This window comes from Mobula hypostoma, chromosome 5 (assembly GCF_963921235.1).
Source record: "Mobula hypostoma chromosome 5, sMobHyp1.1, whole genome shotgun sequence".
NCBI lineage: Eukaryota > Metazoa > Chordata > Chondrichthyes > Myliobatiformes > Myliobatidae > Mobula > Mobula hypostoma.
In genome coordinates this window covers 131,017,176-131,044,567 of record NC_086101.1, presented here as the reverse complement: position 1 = coordinate 131,044,567, position 27,392 = coordinate 131,017,176, and positions in this window count along the sequence as shown.

Sequence of the window (27,392 nt, the reverse complement as noted above, 5' to 3'; positions counted from 1 at the left end):
TTGTCCTTGGTGGCATTTAGGCTTGAACGAGTATTGAATTGGGCAGTTTTTACTACCCGTTGAAGAACCATCCTCTCTGCTGCAGTGAAGTTTCTGTACCACACAGTGATGCAGCACATTAGGCTGTTTTCAATTGAGCATCTGTGGAAGATCACGAGTATTAATGTGCGTTGTCCAGCTTTCTTCAGCATCCTCAGAAAGTAGAGTCACTGATCAGCTTTATTGACTGTGGAGGATTTGTTTTTGGTTCATGAGAGTTTGTGCGAGATATGCGCTCCCAGGATTTAAAAACCACTCGCAATTTCCTCTGCTGTGCCACCAGTGTGAAGGAGGGTGTGTGTAGTGCAGGTTTTCCTGAAGTTAATAATTTTGTTTTTTCCTTTGTCTTGTTGACATTGAGGAAGAATTTATTTGCCGGGTATCAGGCCTCCAACTCTTCCGCCTCCTCTCTGTAGATCATCTCATTTTCATTGGTGATGACCATCACAACTGTCATGTCATCGCTGAACTTAATTGCTGGGCCGTTTGGCCATGCAGTCATGTGTGAACAGGGAGTACAGCAGGGTGCTCAGCAGCCAGCCTTAGAAAGCACCCATGTTGAAAATGATTGGGAGAGAGGAGGGGATGTGCACCCTGACTGCCTGATGTCTGTTGGTTAGGTTACACAACACCCAGTTGCACAGTAGTTTATTTAGACCAAAGTGTAGGACAAGAAAGAACTGTGGGCCATAGTGTTCAATGCCTAAATGAAATCCAGATACAGTATTCTAATGTAAGTGTCCTTGTTTTCTAAGTGTTGCAGGACCAGGCGCATGACAAGTTCCTCTCAAATTGCAATTAAGTACTTTTCCATGCCACCTGCACCTATTCTCTCCAAGTCTATAGAACTGATCAGGGAGCTATGGTCACTATCTCTGACATACTCACCCACTGAAAGATCTGATACTGATATGATTCATTGCCTAGCAACAGATCCAATATGGCTTCTTTTCTTCCTTGACACAGCTAACAAATTCCTCCCCATCTAAACCCTGTGCACTAAGCAGGTGCCAATCAATGTTCAGGAAATTGTAATCCCCCATGACAACAAATTTGTTATTTCTGCACCTATCAAGAATTCTTCCCAACCTGCTCCTCAGTGTCTCTGTTGCCAAGGGGGCGGGGGGTGATGTTGTGGGGGTCAATAAAATACTCCCAATGGAGTGATTGCTCCCTTCCTGTTTCTAACTTGACTCAGCAGACAATCCCTCTACGATGCCCTCCCTTTCTTCAGCTATGATACTAACCCTAATTAGCAATGACCCCTCCTGTGTCTTTTACCTCCTTCCCTGTTCCTTTTGAAACATTGGCACCCTGGAATATCTAGCAGCCATTCCTGCTCTTGTTATAACCAGCTCTCCATAATTGCCACAACGTCATCGTTCCATGTACTGACCCAAGCTGTAGATTCATCACCTTTGTTCCTGATACATCTTTCATTAGAATAGACATGGTTCAACCCATCCTACTGACTGCAATTTTTCCCTATCAACTGCCTGATCTATCCTCATAGTCTCTCTACATGCTGCATCTACCTGTACATGAACTGTCCCATCCTCTGACCTACCACTCCGGTTCCCATCCCTCTGCCAAAGGAGTGTAAATTCTCCCAACAGCTCTAGCAAATGTGTCCACAAAGATATTAGTCTCCTCAAGTTCAGGTGTAACGCATCCTTTTTGTACAGGCTATAACTTCCCCAGAAGGGATCCAATGATTCACAAATCTGAAACCCTGACTCCTGCACCAATTCTTCAGCCACACATTCATCTGACAAACCATCCTATTCCTCTCCTGACTGATGCATGGCACAGTCAGCAAATCAAAGATTCCTGTCCTCTGGTGCATCCAGCTGAAGCGACTCATGGTCTGTGTTAGGGAACTGGAGATGGATGACCTATAGCTCAGTTGGTCAAATGAGAAGATAATATGCAAAAGCTACAGAGAGGTAGTCACCCCTAAATTGTAAGAGGCAGGTAGCTCAGTAACTATCAGGAGGGGAAAAGGGAATAGATAGTCTGCGCAGAGTACCTCTGTTGCTGAATTAAGGAAAAGTGACTGCTTACTGGGAGCTGGTAAGCACTCAGTGGGCTAAACAGAGTCATAAGAAATTCTGCCAATGCTGGAAATCTTAAGCAATGCACAAAATGCTGGAGGAACACAGCAGGGCAGGCAACATCTTTGGAGGGAAATGACTATCAAGATCTATGGAGAGATGAAATGTCATTTGCTGAGATCCTCATGCATTTTGTGTGCGATGCACCTGATGAGCCAAAATACATCCTCCAGTTTCATAAAATTCTTGGGATACAGTACAAATTTTGGAATTGTTTTCTGACTTCCTGTGTTCCTCATAATGTTGGACTGGCACTACCAAAACACTTCAGAGAACAACACCCATCACCAATTTCATTTCCAAAATCTTATGCAATGATACTTAAGAGGAAAATCTGTTTTTCATTCTCTGGGCATTTTCTAATGTCAGTGAGGTTATTTAGTGAAGGTTTTGCTGTTGAGTCAGAAGTTTGTTGGTTCAGGTCACAGTTTATAGTCATGATGATAGAAGTCCAATTTTCGCTGCCAAAAATGCTTGGTTTTGAGTGTATCTTCAAAGCAACTCTATTCTTTCCTGTCAAGTGAATATTAAAAAAATCTCTGGGACTAATCCAACCTGAGTAGATAAATTCTGCCTTGTATTAATCCCCTCTGCCAGCTTCAGTGGCTGGGGCATGTGATAAGAATGCCCCCATGTCAGCTACCCCGCAGAGTGTTATACGGCCAGCTACATCATGGTCGATGCTCACCTGGAGGGCCGAGGAAGCGCTATAAGGATCAGATGAAGAATACTTTAAGGAAGTGCAAGATTAGATCTGAGGACCTGGAAGATGTTGCTGCTGGCCGTACCACTTGGCAACAGCTGTGTAGGGACAGGGTTTGTATTCTGGAGATGGAAAGAACAACCAGAAGACAGCAGAAGACAGCCAGGAGAAATGTAGCCATGGTTGCTACCACTACCACATATACTTGTCCCACCTGCAATAGAGCTTGTGGGTCCAGGATAGGACTGTATAGTCATCAAAGATCTCACCATTAAAGGAGTGGATGTCATCATTGCATTTCGATGGACAACCGAAGAATATTGATCCCAACAAACATCACCAAAATAGGTTACCTGTTCACGTTTTCGAGCTTGTATCTTGCCATATGCATATTCAACACCATTATGTTTTACACACTCCAACATTGATATCACTTCAACAGTACCTCATAGTGGTTGGGTGGGGAACATTCTGAAGCTATGAAAGACGCTAAGTATACCCAGATTTTTTTTTTCACTTCATAACACTATCAGAGCAGATTGGCAGCTTTTATAAAATCCAACATTTTTCATTCCAGTTTAATCAATGGAGTGAAAATCACTCAAGTTTTGGAGAACTCCACTTGGGTAGAACAGTTGGGTGTTTAAACTTAGCTGTTCTCTACTCTACCCAAAGGCTTTCAGTTTCTGTCGACGTTTATCTTTAACTTTGCACTTTTAATAGCAATTCTGAAGTTCACTCAAATAGTCATTTTCCTGTATCTTATTTTTTCAAATCATTTATTTTTCTGTTGTTTTTCCTACTTGGTCTTTTAACATTAAATTCTCCTGACCTGCTTCAGTAGATCAGATATTCATTTTGTATCCTATTGTTATACAGGTCTTCTCGGTGATGCCTGTATTTATCACTTCCCCAAATACATAACGGTTTAAAACCTAAGTTATAAAAACAAGTGTGTTTTATTCCATCAAATTGCATATTTTTAGTTCATGCACTTTATCCTCCTTGTTATGTTTTGTAACTTCAAAACATTAAACTAATTCAAAAGGAAACATGGGTGTCTGAAATGTGGGTCAAACTTCAGGTTTACTTTAAGCCAGGCATGTATGTATCATGTGCTGGTGTGATGACATATGCAATTCATGTATTTATGCATATAACCTGTAATGAGTTATTTAAATGAACAAGAATGCTTAAACAACCTATATATATATATATACAAGATTACTCAGATATTACTGAAATGTTAAATACACAACACTCCTAATCTCCAACCCCTCTGGATTTACTTTAGAAGTCCATCAATATGTTTCAATCATTTATTTCTTCAATCTCTTTTTAACCTCTGTACTTACTGGAAGGCACAATTTCTGTTAATGTCCCTAGCTTTAAGATAAAGAGACTAATCTTAGCATGAAAATACCTCAAAGCCTTCCACATGTCAGCGTCTTTATTAGTTCTTTACATGGGCAGTCTAGAACCTGGAGTGTAGTTTCAGACACTATCTTAGTCCCATAGCAGGTTGCAATAGTTTCAATAGTTTATTCATTTGCAGCAACACAACAAATTTAATAGTGGAATATAAAACATTGCTGTCACTGGCTATTGGCCAGACTTCAGAGGAATAAGATTTGTAATAGGTTATACAAATCTTCCACATCTATTTGAGATGCAAAACATGTTCCTCATCCATTATTCATTAGGTAAGAGCTTCTTTGATTACTTATGATTGATTTATTGATTATGAGACTACTTATATTGCCGCATATGTGAGATTGTGGTAACCAAGTTGGCTGCCATTTTCCTTCATTTGAACGTGGATACATTTTAAGAGCACCCTTCTTTGGGTAGACTGGCAGACAGGCAGAGAAAAAGATTCAGACATAAACTTGAGGAAGTGCAACATCATCTCTGACTTCTAGGAACTTGTGTTCCATGAAAGCTCAGAATGGAATGATATTGAGAAATTATAGGACTTGCATCAGGAGCATATGGTGACTCTGCATGATCAGTGGAAGGAACAGACGTTTGCACAAACTACAAACCAGCTACCCTTATCAGTAGCTACTACCCCATCCATGGACGAGACTGTGGGTCCCACTTTAGCCTCATTAGCCACTCAGGATCCACAAAACCTGAATGAAAACAAGATAAGAGACTGCCTCGGAAAAAAAAGAAAATAAACTTTATTGACTGTAAGTCCTTTGGAATCACCAGAGATTCAACATTGTTTATCATCATTCGTCAATACATGAGTGTAAAGTAGAAAGAAATGATTGTTACTTGGGATACAATGTAACATAAAAAAAAACACAGTAAGCATAAAGAACACATTAAAGAAACAAGAAAAAACACAATAAATATAAATATAAAAGCAATTCTATAAAATATAATGTGGAAGCAACCGTTTGAGTGAGGCAGAATATACATAAGATTAGTTTATACACACAGTGGCTACTTTATTAGGTACATCTATTTGATAATAAGACCATAAGACATAGGACCAGAATTAGGGCATTTGGCCCATCGAGTCTGTTCCACCATCCCATCATGGCTGATCCTTTTCTCTCCTCCTCAGCCCCGCTCCCTGGTCTTCTCCCTGGAACCTTTGATGCCGTGTCCAATCAAGAACCTATCAAGCTCTGCCGTAAATACACCCAACGACCTGGCCTCCACAGCTGCCTGTGTTAACAAATTCCACAAATTCACCACCTCTTGTGAAAGAAATTTCTCCGCATCTGTTTTAAATGGATGGCCCTCTATCCTGAGGCTGTGCCCTCTTGTCCTAGACTCCCACACCATGGAAATCTCCTTTCCCCATCTACGCTGTCTAAGCCTTTCAACATTTGAAAGGTTTCGATAAGATCCCCCCTCATCCTTCTAAATTCCAGCAACCACAGACCCAGAGCCATCAAATGTTCCTCATATGATAACCCTTTCATTCCTGGAATAATTCTTGTCATACTCCTCTGAACACACTCCAATGCCAGCTCCTCTTTTCTTAGATGAAGAACCCAAAACTGTTCACAATTCTCAAGGTGAGGCCTCACCAGTGCCTTAAAAAGCATCAGCATCACATCCCTGCTCTTGTATTCTAGACCTCTTGAAGTGAATGCTAACATTGCATTTGCCTTCCTTACCTCTGACTCAACCTGCAAGTTAACCTTTAGGGTGTTCTGCACAAGGACTCCCAAGTCCCTTTGTAGCAACTCAATGTATAAAAGAAGTTCAGTTGTTGTCAGACTAAACATCAGAATGGGGAAGAAATGTGAACTAAGTGACTTTGACCTGCAATAATTGTTAGGGTCAGATGGGTGTTTTGTGTATCTCAGAAACTGCTGATCTCCTGAGATTTTCATGCACAGCAGTCTCTTGAACTTACTGAGAATGGTGAGAAGAACAGGTGGTGTGGCCACTGATTGCATACGTAGACCAACTGCATATACAGAAAGTGACACTAGGTGCAGAAGTAAGGAATGATAAAGTGACAAAGTGATCATTGGCAAGAGAAACTTTTCTAGGTAGCAGCAGGGCACATGAAAACACAGTAGGGCAAGGATTGTGTCAGTGTAGGTATGAAGTGTGGAGTGAGAACCTAAAGTGACAGTACATCAGTAGATGAAGGGTGCTGAGGTACTGTGAAGAGGAGTGTCTGATGTGGAGGTAGTGGAGGTGAGGGTTAATCGGGTGGGTTAATGGGTGGAAGTGTTGATCAGCCTAATGTCTTGGGGGAGGTAACTGTTTACCAGTCCAGTGTTCCTGGCAAAGATGCTGTATAACCTCTTCCCTGATGGGAATAGGGCAAACAATCTATAAACAGGGTTGATGGGATCTTTTATGATGTAGCTGGTCTTTCCCTGGCAGCCTTTTGTATATATGTCCTTGATGCCAGTGAGGCTGGTGCACACGATGCATTGGGCAGTTTTAAATACCCATTGTTAAGCCCTCCTGTCTGCAGCAGTACAGTTGCAGTACCACAGAGTGATGCAGCATGTTAGGATGCTGTCACCTGTGCATCTGTAGAAATTCATGAGGATTCAAGTGCATAGACAAGCTCCATTCAGCCTCTATCAGAAAATAGAGGCGTTAGAGAGTTTTCTCGACTGTGAAGCTTGTGTCATGACCATGAGATGTGGTGCTAGATGTGCACTCCCAGGGGTTTAAAACTGCTCGCAGTTTCCACTGCTGTGCCGCAGATATGAACAGGGGTGTGAGTGCTACGGGTTTTCCTGGAGTTGATAACCATTTCCTTTGTCTTGTTGACATTGAGAAAGAGGTTATTTGCCTGGCACTCCTCTACCCAGCACTTTGTTAGCAAATGTACCATTACCGGAGAACAAGATTGAGGATCTAAGGGCAAGATTGTTGTATTGGAGAGACATGAGGGATTGCTGCGTTCTGTGTTACACGGAGACACGCTTCACTTCAGATATGCTCGATATGTCACTCCAGACAGAGGGGTTCTCAGTCCACTGGATGGACTGAACTACTGACTTGACGAAGGCAAGAGGTGGGAACTTGTGTTACATAATAAATTCTTCATGGTGCTCAAATGTAGCAGTCTTGCCGCACTCTTTTTCCCCTGACCTGGAACATCTAATGATTAAGTGTAGTCCACTCTATCTACTGAGAGAATTATTCCTTCTGATCCTGACTGCAGTTTACGTACCACCAAAGGCTGATGTTAAGTAAGCATCTGATGTATTGAGAACTGAAATTAGCAAAGAGAAAAAGCTGGCTCCAATGCCTTTTAAATCATTGCTGAGGACTTAAATTAGCGTTGCTCGAAGTAATCTCTGCTCAAATATCATCAATATATCACCTGCAGCACCAGGGGTCCCAGCACACTTCGGAAATCTGATCACCTGCCTGTCCTCCTCCTATCTGCATATGGGAAGTGGCTAAAGAGCAAGGCACCAGAGGCTCAATGCCCTTTATGCTCACTTTGACTGACAAAACTAGGAGGCAACTTCATGAACTCTCACACTCCCCAAGGACCCTGGGATTTCAGTCTCTGAGGCTGATGTGAGGACATCCTTCAGGAAGGTGAACCCGTGGAAAGCATCTGGCCCAGAAAGTGTACCTAGCCAAGTACTGAAGACATGTGCTTATCAACTGGCTGGAGTATTCACTGCTATTTTTAACTTCTTGCTTTGGCAGTCTGCAATACTCACCTGCGTCAAGCAAGCTTCAATCCCTGTAAAGAACCTGCGTCAATGGCTATCATCCAGTAGAACTAGCTTCCACTGTGATGAAATGCTTTGAGAGCTTGGTAATGAAACACATCAACTCCTGCCTTAAGGGTGACTTGGATCCCCTCCAATCTGCTTACCATCACAACAGGTCAACAGCAGATGCCATTCCATTGGCTCTACACACAACCCTGGAACATAATTGAATTTAAGAGCAGGGAGGTTAGGATGCAACTGTTTAGGGTATTGGTGAGGTCACACCTGGAGTACTGCGTGTAGTTCTGGTCTCCTTACTTGAAGAAAGATACACTGACTATGGAGGCAGTGCAGAGGAAGTTCACCAGGTTGATTCCAAAGATGGGGGGGTGGTTTAGATGATGAGGAAAGATTGAGTCGCCTGAGTCTGTACTCACTGGAACTCAGAAGAATGAGAGGAGATCTTATAGAAACATATATAATTGTGAAAGGGATACAAAAGGGATCCAAGGAGGAGAAGATGGCGGCGCGAAGCAGCACGCAGCGGCCACTCCGGTGGATGGTGTCTGTTATCTGTCAAGTAGGGTGCCGTGCACAAGTCTGATTTGATGGAGACAGATGTGAGAGAATGGAGGAACATCTGGAGAAACTTCCGAAATGCCTTTTTCACGCTACTGCTGCTGCTACTGTGCGAATCTCCGGAGGAGAAGGCCCCAAGTCCTCGGTTTTGCTTGTTGCTCTGCAGCCGGGTCGGGGTCGAAGTGCTCGGCAGAGATGGTGCTTGATGCTCGGTATCAGAGGGCTTGTCGGAGGCTTGAAGTTTTCGGATGGACTCAGAATCGGCTGTGGTTGGGTGCTTCCAATGCATCGGCAGTAGTCAGCGCCTGGAGGTTTATGGCAGGGAGAGTTTCTCCCTTTTGCCACCTGCTATCAGGACTATTGGGAGTCGATCGGAACTTTGAGACTTTTTTTTACCGTGCCCATGGTCTGCTCTTTATCAAATTATCATATTGCTTTGCACTGCTGTAACTATATGTTATAATTATGTGGTCTTGTCAGTGTTAGTCTTTGGTTGGTCCTTTTTTTTGTGATATCACAATGGATGAACATTGTATCATTTCTTAATGAGTGTCCTCGTCATCTAATCTAATCTAAAGGTAAAGGCAAGGATGTTGTTTCCACTGGTATGTGAGACTAGAACTAGGGGCATAGCTCAAGATTTGGGGGAATAGATTTAAGATGGAGATGAGGAGGAACTGCTTTTCCCAGAGAGTGGTGAATTTGTGGAATTTTCTGCCCAACGAAGAAATGGAGGTTACCTCAGTAAATATACTTAAGTTTGGATAGATTTTTGCATTGTTGGGGAATTAGGAAGCAAGAATCTGGCATGGTTCTTGAGAGTTACACAGTCATCAAGAAGGAGCTTAAGAAGGGATTTAGGAGAGCTAGAAGTAAACATGAGGAGACCTTTGCAAGTCAGATTATGGAAAAGAGCAAAGTGTGCTACATGTATATGAAGAAAAGTGAGGGTAAGACCAATCAGAAAGAGAAAAGGAAACATGTGCCTAGAATTGGAGGAGATGGGAAAGATGTTAATGAATACTTTCCTTCAGTATTCACCATTGAAAAGAACCTTTTCAAATATGACAGCAGTACAGCAATTTTAGAATCAGAATCAGGTTAAATATCACCGGCATATCTTATGAAAATCATTAACTTTACGAATAGTTAAGTTAAAATAAGTAATGCAAAAAAAAACAAATAAAGAAGTAGTGAGCTCGTGTTCAGGAGATCAATGTCCATTTTGAAATCGGATGGCAGAGGGGAAGAAGTTGTTCCTGAATCGCTGAGTGTGTGCTTTCAGGATGCTGTACCTCCTTCCTGAGAAGAGGGCATGTCCTGGGAAGGGTGGGTGGGGTCCATAATGATGGTTGCTGCCTACCTAAGGCACCGCTCTTTGGAGATGTCTTGGTTATACGATGGAGGTTAGTACCCATGATGGAGCTGACTAATTTTACAAGTTTCTGATACTTCGATCTTGTGCAAAGCCCACCCCTCCAAACCAGATGGTGATACAGCCTGTTAAGATGCTCTCCATGGTACATTTATTGAAGTTTTCAAATGTTTTAGTTGACAAACCAAATCCCCTCTAATTCCACGTGAAATATAGCTGCTCTCTTGTCTTCTTTATAGCTGCATCAATATGTTGCATCCAGCTTAGGTCCTCAGAGATATGGATGCACAGGAACTTGAAATTGCTCACTCTCTGTGATCTGTCAAAGTTAAGAAAAAGGGTGGGCTGGAACTTTTGAAAATCATTACAATGGATATGTCCCTGAGGCCTGACATAACATACAGCAAGTTACTAAGTTACCTATATCAAGCAGACTTTACTTATACTGGTGCCTAAGAAGAACGTAGTAACCTGTGTCAATGACTATTGTCATGTAGCACTTTCTTACATCCACAATGATGAAGTGTTTTGACACGCTAGTGATGAAACATATCAACTTCTGCCTGAGAAGCAAATTGCATCCATTCCAATTTGCCTCTGGAGCATCAGGTCCATAGCAGATCAGCTCATTAGCTCTTCATTCAACCCTGGAACATCTAGAGAACAAAGATTCATACATGAGGATGCTGTTTATGGACTACAGCTTGGCAATCAATAACATCACCCCCTCACAACTAATCAATAAGCTTCAAGACCCTGGCCTCAATACCTCCTTGTGCAATCGGATCCTCAATTTACGCACTTGCAGACCACAGTCAGTTTGGATAAGCAGCAGTATCCCCTCTACAGTCTCCATCAGCATAGGTCTACCACAAGGCTGTTTGCTTAGCCCACTGCTCTACTCACTTCACACTTATCACTGTATGGCTGAGCAGAGCTCCAATGCTTTATTCAAGTTTGCTGATAACACCACTGTCATAGGCGAAATCAAAGGTAGTGATGAATCAGCATATAGGAAGAAGACTGAAAATCTGGCTGAGTGGTGCCATAACAATAACCTTTTACTCAATGTCAGCATGACCAAGGAGCTGAATATTGACTTCAGGAGAAGAAAACCAGAGGTCCATTAGCCAGTCCTCATCAGAGGATCAGAGGTGGAGAGGATCAACAACTTTAAATACCTCAGTGCTATTTTTGTGGAGGACCTGTCCCTGGGCCCAGCACGTAAGTGCAATTATGAAGAAAGCACAGCAGCACGACTTCTTCCTTAGGAGTGTGCAAAGATTCGGTATGACATTTAAAACTTTGACAAGCTTCTATAAATGCGTGGCTGCATCGCAGCCTCTTACGGAAACACTAATGCCCTTGAATGGAAAATCCTACAAAAAGTAGTGGATATGGCCCAGTCCATCATGGGGAAAGAACCTCCCCCAACCCTTGTCTCCATTGAGCACATCTACATGAAGTGTTGTTGAAGAAAGGCAGCACCACCCAGGTCATGCTCTCTTCTCAGTACTGCCATCAGTAAGAAAATACAGAAGCCTCAGGACTCACACCACCAGGTTCAGGAACAGTTATTACCCCTCAACCATCAGGCTGTTGCACCAAATAGGAAAATTTCACTCCATTTCTCCTGCCCATCATTGAAATATTCCAACAAGCTCTGGACTCATTTTCAAGGACTCTTCATCTCCTTTTCTCAATATTTATTGCTTTTTTTTAATTTGCAGTTTGTTGTCTTTTGCACACTGGGGTTGAGTGCCCAGGTTGGTGTGGTCTTTCATTGATTCTGTTATGACTGTTATAGTGTGGATGAAATTACCAGATAGACAGAGTCACTGGTAGATACAAAGCAGCTTCTTTATTCGACACAACAAGGTACAGCAGGCATCTTAACGGATGGAGACGCTTTCCGCAGAAAAGGTCTGCTAGCTAAAATATGGGCTCGATATTTATATGCTAAACACAAAGGAAATCGCTACTTAAAAAGTTACAGACAATGCTTCCTTTTGAAGTTACATAAAAACATCACACCTTCGGATTTCATCCTTTCCTTCTGACGCCAACATGTTTGTGTTGGTATCCACAGCCTTTAGTTCAATCCACAATACATTTATTTGGTATTTTACGTGCTAACATAGAAGACAATTAATATTTATAATGTATAGATAAGACCGTCTTCAAAACTACAGCATCAGGCACCAGAAGCATCTGGTATTCACACCTTTTAGGAAGCCCATTGTGGTGAACTCAATCCACAGTCCTTTGTCAAACAGTTAAAGTAGAAGTCTGGTGGCCAAAGTCATTTAAGTGTAAACAAATCATCTACCCAAAAAGAAATCCACTCTAACAATGACTATATTCTATTATAGGTTTATTGAATAGGCCCACAAGAAAATTAATCTCAGAGTTGTGTATGGTGACATATATGTACTTTGATTAAAAATTTACTTGAGCTTTGAAAATGAGGGAGATGTTGCTGCACCTTTGGCCAGCCGTTTGCGTACTCACTGCACACAGCAATAGAACCAGACAATTGGAGGATAGCATGTGTTATTCCTTTGTTCAGGAAAGGTAATCAGAATAGCACTGGGAATTACACCCTGGAAAATTTACTAGTTACACCTGTACATCTGCTCATTAAAGCAAATATCTAATCAGCCTAACATGTGGCAACAACTCAATGCAGAGAAGCACGTAGATATGATCAAACGGTTCAGATATAGTTTACACACAATATCCAAATGGGGAAGAAATGTGATCTAAATGACTTCAGGAAACATGATCTAAATGACAGGGAAAGGATAGTCGGGTACAGGAACCATGGTGTACAAAGGCTGTTGGAAATCTAGTCAAGAAGAAAAGAAAAGCATACGAAAGGTTCAAAAAACTAGGTAATGATAGAGATGTAGAAAATTATAAGGCTAGCAGGAAGGAGTTTAAGAATGAATTAGCAGAGCCAGAAGGGACCATGAGAAGGCCTTGGTGAGCAAGATTAAGGAAAACCCCAAGGCATTCTACAAGTATGTGTAGGGCAAGAGGATTGGATGTGAGAGTATAGGACCAATCAAGTGAGATAGTTGAAAAGTGTGTATGGAACCGGAGGAGGTAGTGGAGATGCTTAATGAATTCTTTGCTTCAGTATTCACAATGGAAAAGGATCTTGGCAACTGCAGGGATGGCTCACAGCAGACTGAAGAGCTTGAACATGTAGTCATTAAGAAAGAGGATGTGCTGAAGCTTTTGGAAAGTATCGAGTTGGATAGGGGATAGGTCACCCCGAGATGTACCCCAGGCTACTGTGGGAAGTGAGGGAGGAGACGGCTGAGGCTCTGGCAATGATTTTTGCATTATCAATGGGACGGGAGAGGTTCCGGAGGATTTGAGGGTTGAAATATTGTTTCCTTTTTCAAGAAAGGGAGTAGAAATAGCTCAGGAAATTATAGACCTGTGAGTCTTACTTCAGTGGTTGGTAAGTTGATGGAGAAGATCCTGAGAGGTGGGATTTATGAACATTTGGAGAGGCATAACATGATTAGGAATACTCAGCATGGCTTTGTCAAAGGCAGGTCATGCCTTACAAGCCTGATTGAATTTTTTGAGGATGTGACTAAACACATTGATGAAGGTAGAACAGTAGATATTGTGTATATGGATTTCAGCAAGACATTTGATAAGGTACCCAGGCAAGGCTGATTGAGAAAGTAAGGAGGCGTTGGATCCAAGGGGACCTTGAACTGGATTGCCCACAAAAGGCAAAGAGTGGTTGTAGAATGGTGATATTCTGCATGGAGGTTTGTGACCAGTGGTGTGCCTCAGGGATCTGTTCTTGGACCCCTTTTCTTCATGATTTTTATAAATAACCTGGATGAGGAAGTGGAGAGATGGGTTAGTAAATTTGCTGTTGACACAATGATTGGGGGTGGTCTGGATAGTGTGGAGGGCTGTCAGAGGTTACAGCAGGACATCGACAGGATGCAAAACTGGGCTGAGAAGTAGCAAATGGAATTCAGCCCAAATAAATGTGAGGTGGTTCGTTTTGTTAGGTCAAATATGATGGGGGAATATAGTATTAATGGTAAAACACTTGGCAGTGTGGAGGATCAGAGGAATTTTGGGGTCCAAGTCCATAGGACACTCAAAGCTGCTGCGCAGGTTGACTGTGTGGTTAAGGCGGCATACAGTGTATTGGCCTTCAGCAACCATGGGATTGAGTTCAAGAGCTGAGAGGTAGTGTTACAGCTATATAGGACCCTGGTCAGACTCTCCTTGGAGTACTGTGCTCAGTTCTGGTCACCTCACTACAGGAAGAATATGGAAACTAGAGAAAGGGTGCAAAGGAGATTTACGAGGATGTTGCCTGGATTGGTGAGCATGCCTTATGAGAATAGGTTGAGTGAACTTGACCTTTTCTCTTTACAGCGACAGAGGATGAGAGGTGATCTGATAGAGGTGTATAAGATGATGAGAGGTATTGATCCTATGGATAGTCAGAGGCTTTTTCTGTGGGCTGAAATGGCTAACATGAGAGGACACAGTTTTAAGATGCTTGGAAGTAAGTACGGAGGACATGTCAGGGGTAGGCTTTTTTACGCAGAGAGTGGTGAGTGCGTGAAATGGGCTGCCAGTGATGGTGGTGGAGGTGGATACAATAGGGTATTTTAAGAGACTCCTGGACAGGTATATGGAGCTTAAAGAAATAGCTATGGGTAACCTGAGGTAATTTCTCAAGTAAGTGCATGTTCGGCACAGCATTGTGGGCTGAAGGGCCTGTATTGCACTGTAGGTATTCTATGTATCTATGTTTCTAACTCACCAGCCAGCTAGATAGCACAGGTCCTCAGCCCTCAGCCCTCAGCCAGGTAGTCTGTCTGGACCAGATGTTTTCCTTAGATTCGCTCTGTAGCAGACAGCCCACACATCATCTTCAGATCCTGAGACTAAAGGATCATCAGGAGACATGGGGGTGATGCAATGGTTCCTCCCTGTTCTGGTGATCAAAGCAAACATAGAAAGCATTAAGCTCATCTGGAAGCGAAGCTCTGTTGTCCCCCATGTCATATTGGTGATTTCCTGGGAGTTTCACACACAACAGTCTCTGGAGTTTTCAGAGAATGATGCAGAAAAAATAAACATCCAGTGAACAGCAGTTCTGAGGGCAAAAATACCTTGTTAATCAGCGAGGTGAGAGGAGAATGGCCAGACATGTTATAACAGTAGTGTGCAGAAGAGTATCTCTGATAAGTTGACTTTGAAGTAGATGGGCGATTGAAGCAGAAGGTCATGAACGTACACGCAGTGGCCACTTTATTAGGTAGAGAAGACACCGTATAAAGTGGCCACTGAATGTATCAACCAGTGAATCTTACAACAGTGGTGGTAAAACTGCTGGCTTCCAATTTAAGATGGTGCTGCTGAGAGTGAGCAACAACTTACAGGCGGTTTTCAAAGCAAGAAGTACTTTATAAATAACACTTTTTCTGTCAAAAGACTATGGTAAATGATCACCACAAACAATGAAGAGGCACAAGAAGGTGAGGTTGAGCTGAAAGTCGGGGGTGCGAGTGTGAGACAAAGTTGGAGTGAGGTCGAAACATGTTCGAGTTCAAGTTGGGCATATGGAACGGAGGAGATTTGGGACCTGAACACACAAACCGAGAGTGAGATTCAATTGAGCTATGTGGTGGTCCGATTTGGAACGGTCAGGTACAGGGTGAAATGTGCCGGCGGGGTCCAGGCCTAAAGCGTATAGATGTGACAGGGCCTGGGTCTTAGAGCGTGGAACAACCCAGTGTTTGCCAGTTTACCAGGCTAGATGGATTGAAAAGGCAAGGTGTCAGGACCAGAGGTGAGGGTCAGGCCGGTTCAGCTCACTGCTCCGTGACATTTACACCACTATTCACTGCACGGAGACTGAGGCTGTGGGCCTACTCCGGGCTTTGTGCCTGCAGGCCACATGACGTTTACTCCACTCTGTGCTGCACTGTGGCAAAGGCTGTGGGCTTGTTCTGGCTGCTCTGGGCTTTGTGTCTGAGGGCTCTGCGACTTTTACTCTGCTATGTGATGAACATGAGGCTAAGGCTGTGGTCCTGCTCCAGCTGTTCCCTGGTTCATGCCTGAGGACTCACTTTCATTCCAAATCCTATTTGCTTATTTTTATTGTTTGCACAATTTTTTTTTCATTTTCTCTCTGCACATTGGGTGTATGTCAGTCTTTTTTTAATGGTTTTTTTGGGCTTCTTTTTTTGTGACTGCATGTAAGGAGGTGAATCTCAAGGTTGTACAATGTATACATACCGTAATAACGTACTTTGAACTTTGGAGAGGATTCTTAGAGACAGAATTTACATTTGGAGCAGCATGGGTTGCTTAAGGTCAGTCAGCATGACTTTGCAAGGGACAGGTCATGATGCATGAGCATGATTGAGTTCTCTGAGACAGCGACAAAATTAATCAATGAAGTTAGAACAACGGATGTGGTGTATATGATTGTTAGTAAGGCTTTCAATAAGGTTCCTGGTGGTAGACTCATTCAGAAAGTCAGGAGGCATCGGATCCAGGCGAACGAAGCTACATGGATTTGGAACTGGCTTGCCCACTGAAGGCAGAGGGTGATGATAGATGTAACCTTGAGGTCAGCAAACAGTGGTTTTCCATGGGGATCTGTTCTGAGCCCCGCGCTCTGTGCAATTTTTATAATGCCTTAAATGAGGAAGTGGAAGAGGGAATTGGTAAGTTTGTAGATGACAGTAAGTTTGCTGGTATTGTGGGTGTTGTCATAGGTTGTAAAAATACATCGATAGTGTGGAAGATGCAGAAAGGCAAAGATTAAAATAGTATATTTGACAGAACAGAGTGCAGACGCTGCACAGTCTCAAACTGAACCGAACATTTGACAGCTGTACTTTCCTTTGTCCAGCCTTTTTTGAGTGTGGAAATTCAGTAAGGCTAGAGTCACCACGATTAGCTGACAGAAATAGTATGTAGATGTAGTGCATTTATTCAGGCAGAACATGGCCCTTTAAAAGCCTGACTCTCCTTTGTACAACCTTTCTGGTAAAGCATGGTAAATCAAAGTCACCAAGCCTACCAAGTCAAGACAAAAATGTAAACAAAGGGTTCTTGGGCAACACTTACTATTGGACAGTTATTTTATTAATTCTCAAGTATTATTGGCCTTTAACTGATAGATTTTGTTTGTTATTAACCCTTGGAATGTGTATTATGATTAGTACATAAAATACAAATTATGAGATTCAGAATTACAGAAATTTCTATTGGAACAATACCTCTGTTCAGCTCATCAATTTCTGTGTCAAAATGTTCGAACTTCAGATGAGTTTGGTGACAGAGGCCCAGTTATTCCCCTTGTGCACGAGTAAATAAAGTGTGAATGGTGGACGAGAGCAAGTTGTCAGTGTCTATTTAATTGGCATTGTCAATAGGATGCAGATCTGGGTTGCGAAGAGGCAGATAGAGTTAAATCCAGAGAAGTGTAAAGTGATACAATTTTGAAGGTTGAATTTAAAGGCAGAGTACAAGGTTAATGGCACTGTGCAGGAAAAGTGGGATTTTGTAGTACACATCCATAGATCCCTCCAAGTTGCCACGCAAGTTTATAGGGTGGCGATGATTAGTTGGGAGATTTAGTTCAAGAGCCACAAGGTAATGTTGCAGCACTATAAAACTCAGGTTAGACTGCATGTGGAATATTATACTCAGTGGCCAGTTTATTAGGTACACTTGTAATCTGCTTGTTGATGCGACTATCTAATCAGCCAATTGTGGCAACCGAATCAATGCATAAAAGCATGCAGGCATGGTAAAGAGGTTCAGTTGTTGTTCAGACCAAATATTAGAATTGGAGAGAAATGTCATCTAAGTGACTTAGACCATGGAATGACTGTGCTGCCAGATGGGGTGGTTTGATTATCTTAAGATTTGCTGGATCTCCTGGAATTTTCATGCACAACAATTTGTAGAGTTTACAAGGAATGGTACGAAAACCAAAAGACATTCAATCAGCAATAGTTCTGTGGGGTAAAACACCTTGTTAATGAGAGATGTCAAAAGAGAATGGCCAGACTGGTTCAAGCTGACAGGAAGGTGACATTAACTCAAGTAAACACATGTTACAACTGTCAGGTGCAGAAGAGCATTTCTAAATGTGGAACCTTGAAGCCGATGTGTAGAGGAGTAGAAGACCATGAATACACACTCAATGGCCACTTTATTAGGTACAGGAGGTACCCAATAAAGTGGCCATGGAATGTATGTTCTGTTCTACTTGCTTCATTATAGGAACGATATGGAAACTTTACAGAGAGTACATAGCAGACTTACCAGGATTAGTAAGCATGTCGTATGAGGAGAAGTTGGGTCAGCCAAGGTGTTTCTCTTTGTAGTGGAGGAGATATGATAAGACTTAATAGAGATGTGTAAGATGATAAAAGGCAGAGGTGGAGTAAACATCCAGCACCTTTATCCCAGGAAGGAAATGTCAGGAGTGATGGTAGAAGCAGATGCATTAGGGAGATTTTACGAGACTCTTAGTCACGTAGATGAAAGAGAAAGAGAGAGCTCTGATGGAGTAGGTTAAAAGGTCGGCACAACATTATGGGCTGACGTGCCTGTACTGTGATTTATGTACATACTCGGCTGAGATTAATTTTTCATTGACAAGGCACTCTATTGTCACCAGATTCAGATATGGCCCAAGTGCGGAGTGAGAGACACTGAAGCAGGTCAATAGTTCACAGACTTTAATGCAAACAGTTTTAAAGGGAAAATAAAAGATAGGAAGTTTGAAACATTCTTTTCCTGCGCCACTCAGTCACCTGGCAGTCAACTCAAATAGCCAGATTAATCAGGTCATCCAGACTATCCTGCTCATCCCGGACAGCGAACTCATGCTGGACCCCTGCGTTCAGTCCACACTGGAAGGCTGTTCACAGTAAGTTGGTGGACGGCGGCCATGTGTGCTGAAATTGCAGACACCTGAGTCTGATTGTGTGTGGTGAGCTGTTGAACAGTTGCAACTAGGGATGATACATGTTCCTCCAAGTGAGACTGGGCTTTTCGGCATCAGATTATCTGCCTCATTGCCTCCGTAACTTCACTGAGAACAGATTCCATTGCCTGTAGCTTGTCTCCTACCTGATCAATGAATCTCACGGCCAAGGTCAGCTGCTCTCTCTCTGCTGAGTCCATCTTTATGTGTTTGAGACTTGCTGTCACCAGATTTGGAGATGGTCCAAGTGCGAAGTGAGAGACACTGAAGCAGGCCAAGCAGGGCCATTAACTAAAACTCTCAAATGGGAAACGAAGCCTACACTGCAGCTGAAAAGAACGTCTAATTACTAAAATAATACCGCTAGTCTTCAGAGTCAGTTGACTCCACTGTCCAACCTCTCAGGCACGGCCGATGCAAACAAATGTGAAGCATTACTGTGCTCTGTCCAAGTCTCGACAAGCACTACGACAACAAGTATGGAGTTAAATAGTATCACGATTAAATAATAATTACCTGACATGTGCAAATTCACAAGTGCAATTGCCGTATCTACTGCGCTGCCGAATCCGTGGTTATGACATCTATAAACCTTGAATTATGTTGTTTTCTATCATTGCTTTGCTCAGTATCTATTCCAAAGATAATAAAGCATAAATGTCTGCACCAAAGTTAATCTCCAAGTACTTTCTGTTAACTTTCCCTCGTCCACTCCACCTCTTCCTCCTCTTCCACCCATGTTTCCTCATTTATTTAATCAAGGCTAAGTAACTTGAATTCTCAATTCTGTTTCTCTCCCCTTGAATGCTGCCTGACCGTATGATGGTTCCAGCATACACTATTTTTTATATATCTTACATATTCAGCACGTGCAAATTTGTTATTCAAATTACTATTCACTCCATTGGGTTCCTGCAGAAATTTTAACAAATTTCTTCTGATCCTTAAGTCTGGGTCATTTCCCTTTAAGGTGAACATCAGAGATCCCTATGGAAGACCACATCCCACATTCTAAAAGTTTGAGAGATCATTTCAAACCCTTCTGTGAGTTAACGTCCAGACAGTGTGAACCTGCTCCATACCAGAGATTGCAATGCAGAGAGAGCAGGAACCCAGTGCTGAGAAATACATTCCTGATCAGTAACACTAGGTCTCCTTCCACCAGGCTGGTAGGAATGGGGCAACAAGGAGCTTGGACAAGGTGCAGGCAGGGGGGTCCACTGAAGAATTCCAGCACATCAGGTTCATGATTCAGACCGTGTACAACATTCTGTCTAGTTCAGCAAACATTTTGACTTCAGGCAATACTGCGGTACCATCATGTCCTCTCTCTTTACCCCAGCAGAGGGACCCTGGAACATAACCTTAGCAGCTGCCCAAAAGCCCTGAGAGAAGGCCGCTACTACTGACACCATGCCCAGGTGCTGAAGGCAGTGGCAGAAAATATCTCCTTGGCCATTAGCAACAGTAGGCACTTCTGCCAACCCAGAAAGCCCATAACCTTTGTCAAAGCTGAAGCCTCAGTCCAGAGCACCAACAGGCTTGCCCGTGTGACTGTATTTTACAGATATCTTATACAGTACGTGCTTGCTATCTTATATGTGCGATTTGTGCCTTATAATATGCATGACGGCCGGTACTGTGTTTCGCACCTTGACCTCAGAGTAACGATTTTGTTTGGTTGAGCATTCATGGGTACAGTATTCATGTATGGTTGAATGACAATTAAACTTGAACTTGAATTTGAATATAATAATACAGATAAATGCCACCCCTGACAGGGTTACAGCCACCCCATCATTTTTGTGAGTATGATAAAGAACAATTTCAATCTCATACCCTGATGTTTTGAATTTCTTTATGTAGTTAACTAGTCACGCACTTAAAATTATAGAAAAATGTCCCCAATTGATAGTACAAAATGTTTCCTATTAGTGGAAGCACCTTGTATTCTGGTATTAAAACTTGGTTCTACTGGCATTAATGGGAGTGTATTTCAGTAGTACAAACGTTTGTAGAATACAATCAAAGACCACCATAATCAATCATATTTTAGTGTTATCAAATAACTTATAGAACATAGAATAGTACAGCACAGTACAGGCCCTTCCGGCAACAATGTTGTGCCGACCCTTAAACCCTGCCTCCCATATAACTCCCCACCTCAAATCCCTCCATATACCTGTCTAGTAGTCTCAAACATATAAAATCTTTGTGTTGTTTTTTATTGTCTTTCAGATTCAAATTTTCCTTAATAGTATTTTTTACAGAAGGCCGTGTTAACAGACTTGCCTTAGATTTGATCAATATTTATCCATGTTAATGTGCGAGGGCAGATAAAACACATTTCATGCAATGTAACATTGCAGTTTGCTCTACTAGATTTGGTATGTGCAGCAAGGACACATATATATGTATTTATTTGAAATAGTTTTGTGAAAATTGGATAAATACTGGTCAGAACACCGAGGATATTTTTTTCTTCAACTTACTTTTAAAAGATCTGCTTCAGTCCAAGAAGCACATTGATCTTCAGGTTGACACTTAATGTCAAGGACATTACCTCCAACAGTGCTGCTTTCCCTCAATTCTGCATTGAATTGTATCTCCACACTTTCTGCTTGAGCTGCTGTTGTGGGACTTAAACCCTCTAAGTTAATGTTAAAGTGCACCTACTAAACCACAGATTTATATGACTAACTCTTGATCAAACATCACTGCTAAATGAGCTTCCCAGCCAAGAGTGCTACATAATTCCCACATTTCCTTGTGACAGGATCCTGAATTGTCCCTTATGGACTGTGCCTTTAAAAAGAGAGAGAGAACGTGCAGCTGTACAGCACAAACAGCTTGTTACAGAGAGAGAGAGGGGAGAAGACTGCTCACAGTTTGTTTGGGATTTCTGCAAGTACACTGACAGCTTTTGAGAAGGGAGGAGCTACTTGATGGACAGCTGGTGTTCAGCACAACAGTATTTAAACCAGCGTAGTTGCTTATTTCATAGGACACGCAGACGCACTAAGGTGTGGTGAAGTTACCACTATCCTTCTCAGGTGCCCACTAGTGTGGGACTGAGGATCGAATGTGAGGGATCGATATGTGATTATTAGTGTGTGAAAGAGCAACCCTGTGGAGTCTACCAGTGTGTCTAACCTTTGCCTGGGTTGGTAGGCTATCATTTGAAGACAGTGCTCTTAAGTTGGTCAAGTTTGGCTAACTTGGAAGTTTCGGAGGACAACGGGAAGAATTGACAGCATCAGCTTACTCGAACAACCACAACACCTCTCTCTCTCCATCACTACTGAACTCAATACCACGAATTGAGATGATTTCATTTACCCATCATCGTAAGACTGTATCCATTTATCCCCTGAGCTTGAAGAAGCTTGGTTTTTATATTTCCACACGTATATATGCATGAACTTTGCTAACCTGTTTGATTTATCTGGTATTACTGTTGCCTAGTTACTAATAAAATAGCGTTAGTTAACAGCAATACCAGACTTCAAGGTGTTTTCCATTTCTGCTGGTTCTTTAACCCGTTACGGGGTAGGTAACACATTTAAACCACCAAGACTATGCTGCTGTTCAGATGAAAACCATTAGTTCCATACTCCATATCTTCTCTTGTAATCTACTCTCTCTTCCATGTCAATCAACTCCTCTCGATTCTCCTGAGAAGGAGCAACATACAGTGGTTAAATGACATGCAAGCACATCTTCAGGACGTGGAAGAATGATGTCTCCTATGTTCCATACACAATATTACATGTACTTTAATATTCCAATGCAAGTTCCTACTTCAAACTTTTTTTTTGTTCTTTAAAGGTTAGTTAAGGATATGTTAATAGTTTGAAATGTCCAAGTAGTTAAGAATATAAGCTTACTTTGTATGTACACATCTACCAGGGATAGTGATAACCTTTGTAATGAATGGGTATTCTATGTGCAAAGCCAATAGATATGTGAAAGTCATAGCCGATGGACACACCATTTGTTTGCTTCTCAGGGAAAAATCTGACACATGATATCACTTAGTCAGCCAAAGTGAGGCTTGTAACTTTCATTTCACCAGAAATTGAAATAATCAGTCTGTACACAGCACCAGAAAACAACTGTTTTGCAACAAAGAAAAGGATAGAAATTCTTCTGGAGTGGCACCATAAGTAGGTAGTGTTGAACCTCAGAGTCACTGAATTGTGTAGTACTGAAGGATATCATTTGACCCATCAACTGTGACTGACTTTCATCAGTCCCATTGACCAGTCCAATCCCCATACCCCTACAATATTTTCTTATTCACAATTTTTTCTTTTTCTTGGCATAGAATGCCATTCAGCTTATCAAGTATAGTAGTAGGCAGCCGTCGATTCCAGTGGGTCATAGCTTTGTAACTCTGCTGGACTGTGTCCTCTCCAGAGTGCAAGCAGTCGGTTCCCTCTCTCCACATCACTGACGCAGTCTTAGGGAAGGGCAAGCAGCAATATGGCTTGGCATCAATGTCATCGCAGAGGTTGCCAGAGTGAAGTTGTAAACAACGTCAAACTGCCTGAGAGAACCCGGCTCCAGATTTCTTCCTCAGGGTTTACTCCCGAAGTCTTTCCCATGGGTGGGTGTGGCAGAGGTTTAAAATCAGAGTTTTCCTTCTCCTTATCATGTATATGCTGGGTCTTAGAAAAATTCTATTTCCTCAATAATTTCCCGCAAACATTATCCATGTACACATCCCAATTCTCCAGCTGACAACTTTTACAAGGAACACCTCAAAATAACCCATTACTGTACCAACAGGACTTTGGAGAATCCAAACCATCCTGAGCAAATCTACCCTTTGATGGAGAGAGCATGCAAAACCCACAAGGAGAGCAATTGAGATCAAGTTCAAAACTGGATCCTTGGAGGTATGAGATGGACATAGTGTGCTACCACTGTGTCCCTGCAATGCCTATCTTCTTATCTTATGGCATCTTCCAGTTTAAGTTAGTGAATCTCCGTGACTTCTGACTGGTCTGGTCGACAATGAAACAACTAAATACTTTGTTAATCACTCTTTTTTTCTGGTAAATGATCATTGCATCAATAGTCTGTAACTTCTCTTTGGACTTGGAGGGTATTTGATGTGGCAGAACCAAGGCGAAGCGAGAGCGAGGAAGACCCAGGGTTTAATCGAGTTAAGCGCCGGAACAAATCAGGAAAGTCAGATACAGGCCAAAATAGGGTGGCAGGACCCAGGCCTCAGAGCAACTGAGCCCAATGTTTGGATGACAATTTAGACACCGGGCCAGATTGATAATGTCAGGGTGTTGGGGCTCGAGGTGAGGGACAGGCCAGTTCAGCTCACTACTCCACTCTGTGCTGAACTAAACATTTGTGGACGCGACTCTCCTTGTGGATTTCAGTTCAGAACGTCTATTGTTTGCACGATTTTTTTTATGGGTTCATTCGGGTTTCTTTGTTTCATGGCTGCCTGTTAGGACACGAGTCTCAAGGTTATAGAAAGTAAACATATTTTGATAATAAATATACTTACAGCTTTGAATTTCTATTCTGACAGGCTGTTTCCATGTTGTGCTACACAACACAAGCCATGTTTTTCCTTTATTTCTTTAAGCAATTCGCTGTTGCTCATTTGCCTGGTTTTCAACTCTTTTACTAGTGCAAACTGTTACTCTTTTTTTGACTTTGCCAGGATTTTTCTTGGGTATTCTTAGATTCACACATTTTTGCGATGAGATTGGCATAGGATAAGCTGTTCATTATACAGGGCAGCTGTGTTTTAATTCCACTGATTTTAGAGGAGTTGAAAATTTTGCACTGCATGTAACCAGTAATCAGTGACGCTTTTATTCTGTCACTACTCAGGAAGGGATTTAACCCTCGAGTCTCTGAACCCATGAGACTTCTTCGAGTACAGCAAAGTTACTTCATAATTCCATGCAAAGCATTTCACCCTAAAATCAGATATCTTATTTGTAGCAATACAGTATCCAGGCAAGATTGATGGGAATATCAGCCAATCAAATTTATTCTGGATGAAATACTCAGTACAGCGTCATTGTCAATATCTAACTCTATAAGTAAATCATTTATGATGCTTACTGAATTGATCTAATCAGACGGTGTTTGCTACGTTTGGTCTAAGAATTAACTGTACTACTAGAATTTTTGATGGTAAAATACATTCCCGAGAGCATTTCTTTTTCTAATGATCTCTGTATCTTCATTCTCTTAAACTTCGACCTAGGCATACATAATTAAACAGTTGGATAAACTCATTTAAAAGTGGTTAAATGTTTTAAAGCAATTAAATGCATTCTTGAAATATAAATGTAATTGTCTAAAAAATGTGAATTATTTAAGGTTGAGTTCATCTGAATATTCATACCTCAGAAGGCCTCTAGGCAAGAGATTGATAAATGAATCACAAACTTTTAGTTTGCAATATTAACATAACAGCGCTAAAGACATTTATATTACATTTCTTCAGTTGTTCCATATTCATTTATTTCAAAATAGATAAAAACTATTTGCATTACATAGGGGATTTTACAAACTCATTATTCGTTCAAGTGCTTTACAATCAATGAAGTCATTTCAAAGAGCAGTCATACTTGTATTATAAAAAAGTCAATTGCCAAAATTGTACTCAACAAGATTCTTCAAGAAAATAAATAATAATCCGATCATCTGTATAGGTGATATTAAGAATCTGAGCTAGAATCAAATTCAGGTTTAAAATCACCGGTGTATGTTGTAAATTTGTTTGTTTTATATATATATATATTGATAGTTAAAAAAGCTACTGCATGAAGAGAGCCAGAAGATAGTGTTGTAGTGTTCATGGGTTGGTTCATTGTCCATTCAGAAATCTGATGGCGGAAGGGAAGAGGCGGTTCCTGAATTGTCAAGTGTGTGTCTTCAGGCTCCTGTATCTCCTCCATGATGGTAGCGATGAGAAGAGGGCATGTCCTGGATCATGGGGATTCTCAATGATGGATGCTACCTTTTTGAGGTCTTCTTTTGAAAATTTCTTTGACACTGGGAAAGCTAGTGCCCATGAGGGAACTGGGTGTGTTTGCAACCCTTTGCAGCTTTTACCGATCCTGCGCAGTAGCCCCTCCATAAAAGGTGTTAATGCAACCAGTTAGAATGTTCTCTACAGTACATCGTAGAAAGTTGCGGGAGCCTTTGGTGTCAAATTAAATCTCCTCAAACTCCTATGGAAATATAGCCGCTGATGTGCTGCCTTTGCAATTGCATCGATATGGTGGGCCCAACTTAAATCTTCAGAGATGTTGACACCCTGGAACTTGAAACTGCTCACCATTTCCACTGCTGATCCCTTGATGAGGCCCGGTGTGTGTTCCCTTGACTTTCTCTTTCTGAAGTCCACAGTCAATTCCTTGGTCTTACTGAGGAAAGGTTGTTGCAATACTACTCAACCGACTGATCTACCTTAATCCTGTACACATCCTTGCCTGGCTCCTTCAAGCTTAATCGGAAGTATTATGTGCATTTTTAGTCTTCATAACTAATTATTTTTTCCCAGGAAATAATGACCATAGACTCAATAGATTGGATCCAATATAGCAAGACCTGAACAATGAAGAAAGATTGTGTGAACTGACCTGTTCAGAAGCTGGTCCATAAGCTTACATTGAGTATTGTTGGAGAAAATTAAGAGGCTAAAGGCAGAGGTCAGATTGGAATTGGGACGGAGAATTAAAATGACAGGTGAATAGATCATCCTTGTGAACCAAATGGAAGTATTCTGTAGCACAATTATACAACCAACATTTTTTTTCACCTTGGAAGTCCATATTAGCTAGAGCAGAAATGGCCAATACCAGAAGGCATGAGTTTAATATGAGCGGAGGAAACTTTAGGAGAGATGTCAGAGGAAGTTTTTTTTTACAGAGAATGCTGAGTGCTTGGAACGGGCTGCCAGCAGTGGTGGTAGAGGTTGCTACAATAGAGGCATTTAAGATAATCTTGTTGTAAAGAAATGGTACAAAAATGCCTTATGTATCCATCAAATAAACAGGCATAACTTGGACCTATATGGTTTTCCTAGACCGCCCCTTGGAGAAGGTGAGTGAAACTGAAGGTAATTTGGTCAATACAAAGAGAGTTTCAGCAGGTGACACAAAGTAGTGATTGAGGAGGACAGATTAGGCCTTTGTTCAAGGAAATAGTGAACAGGCACTCAGCCCATCCTAATGTGAGGTGAAGCTGAAGATCAATTGTTTAAGGAAGGTTAGTCTTTACCTAAAGTGATTCACTACCAAACACATTAATTCATTTCTCAACTGGGTCTGCATACAGTCCTTCCAGATGAGGCAACACTTCATCTGAAAGTCTTTTGGGGTTATTACTGTACCTGGTATTCCTGGTGTGGCCCCAC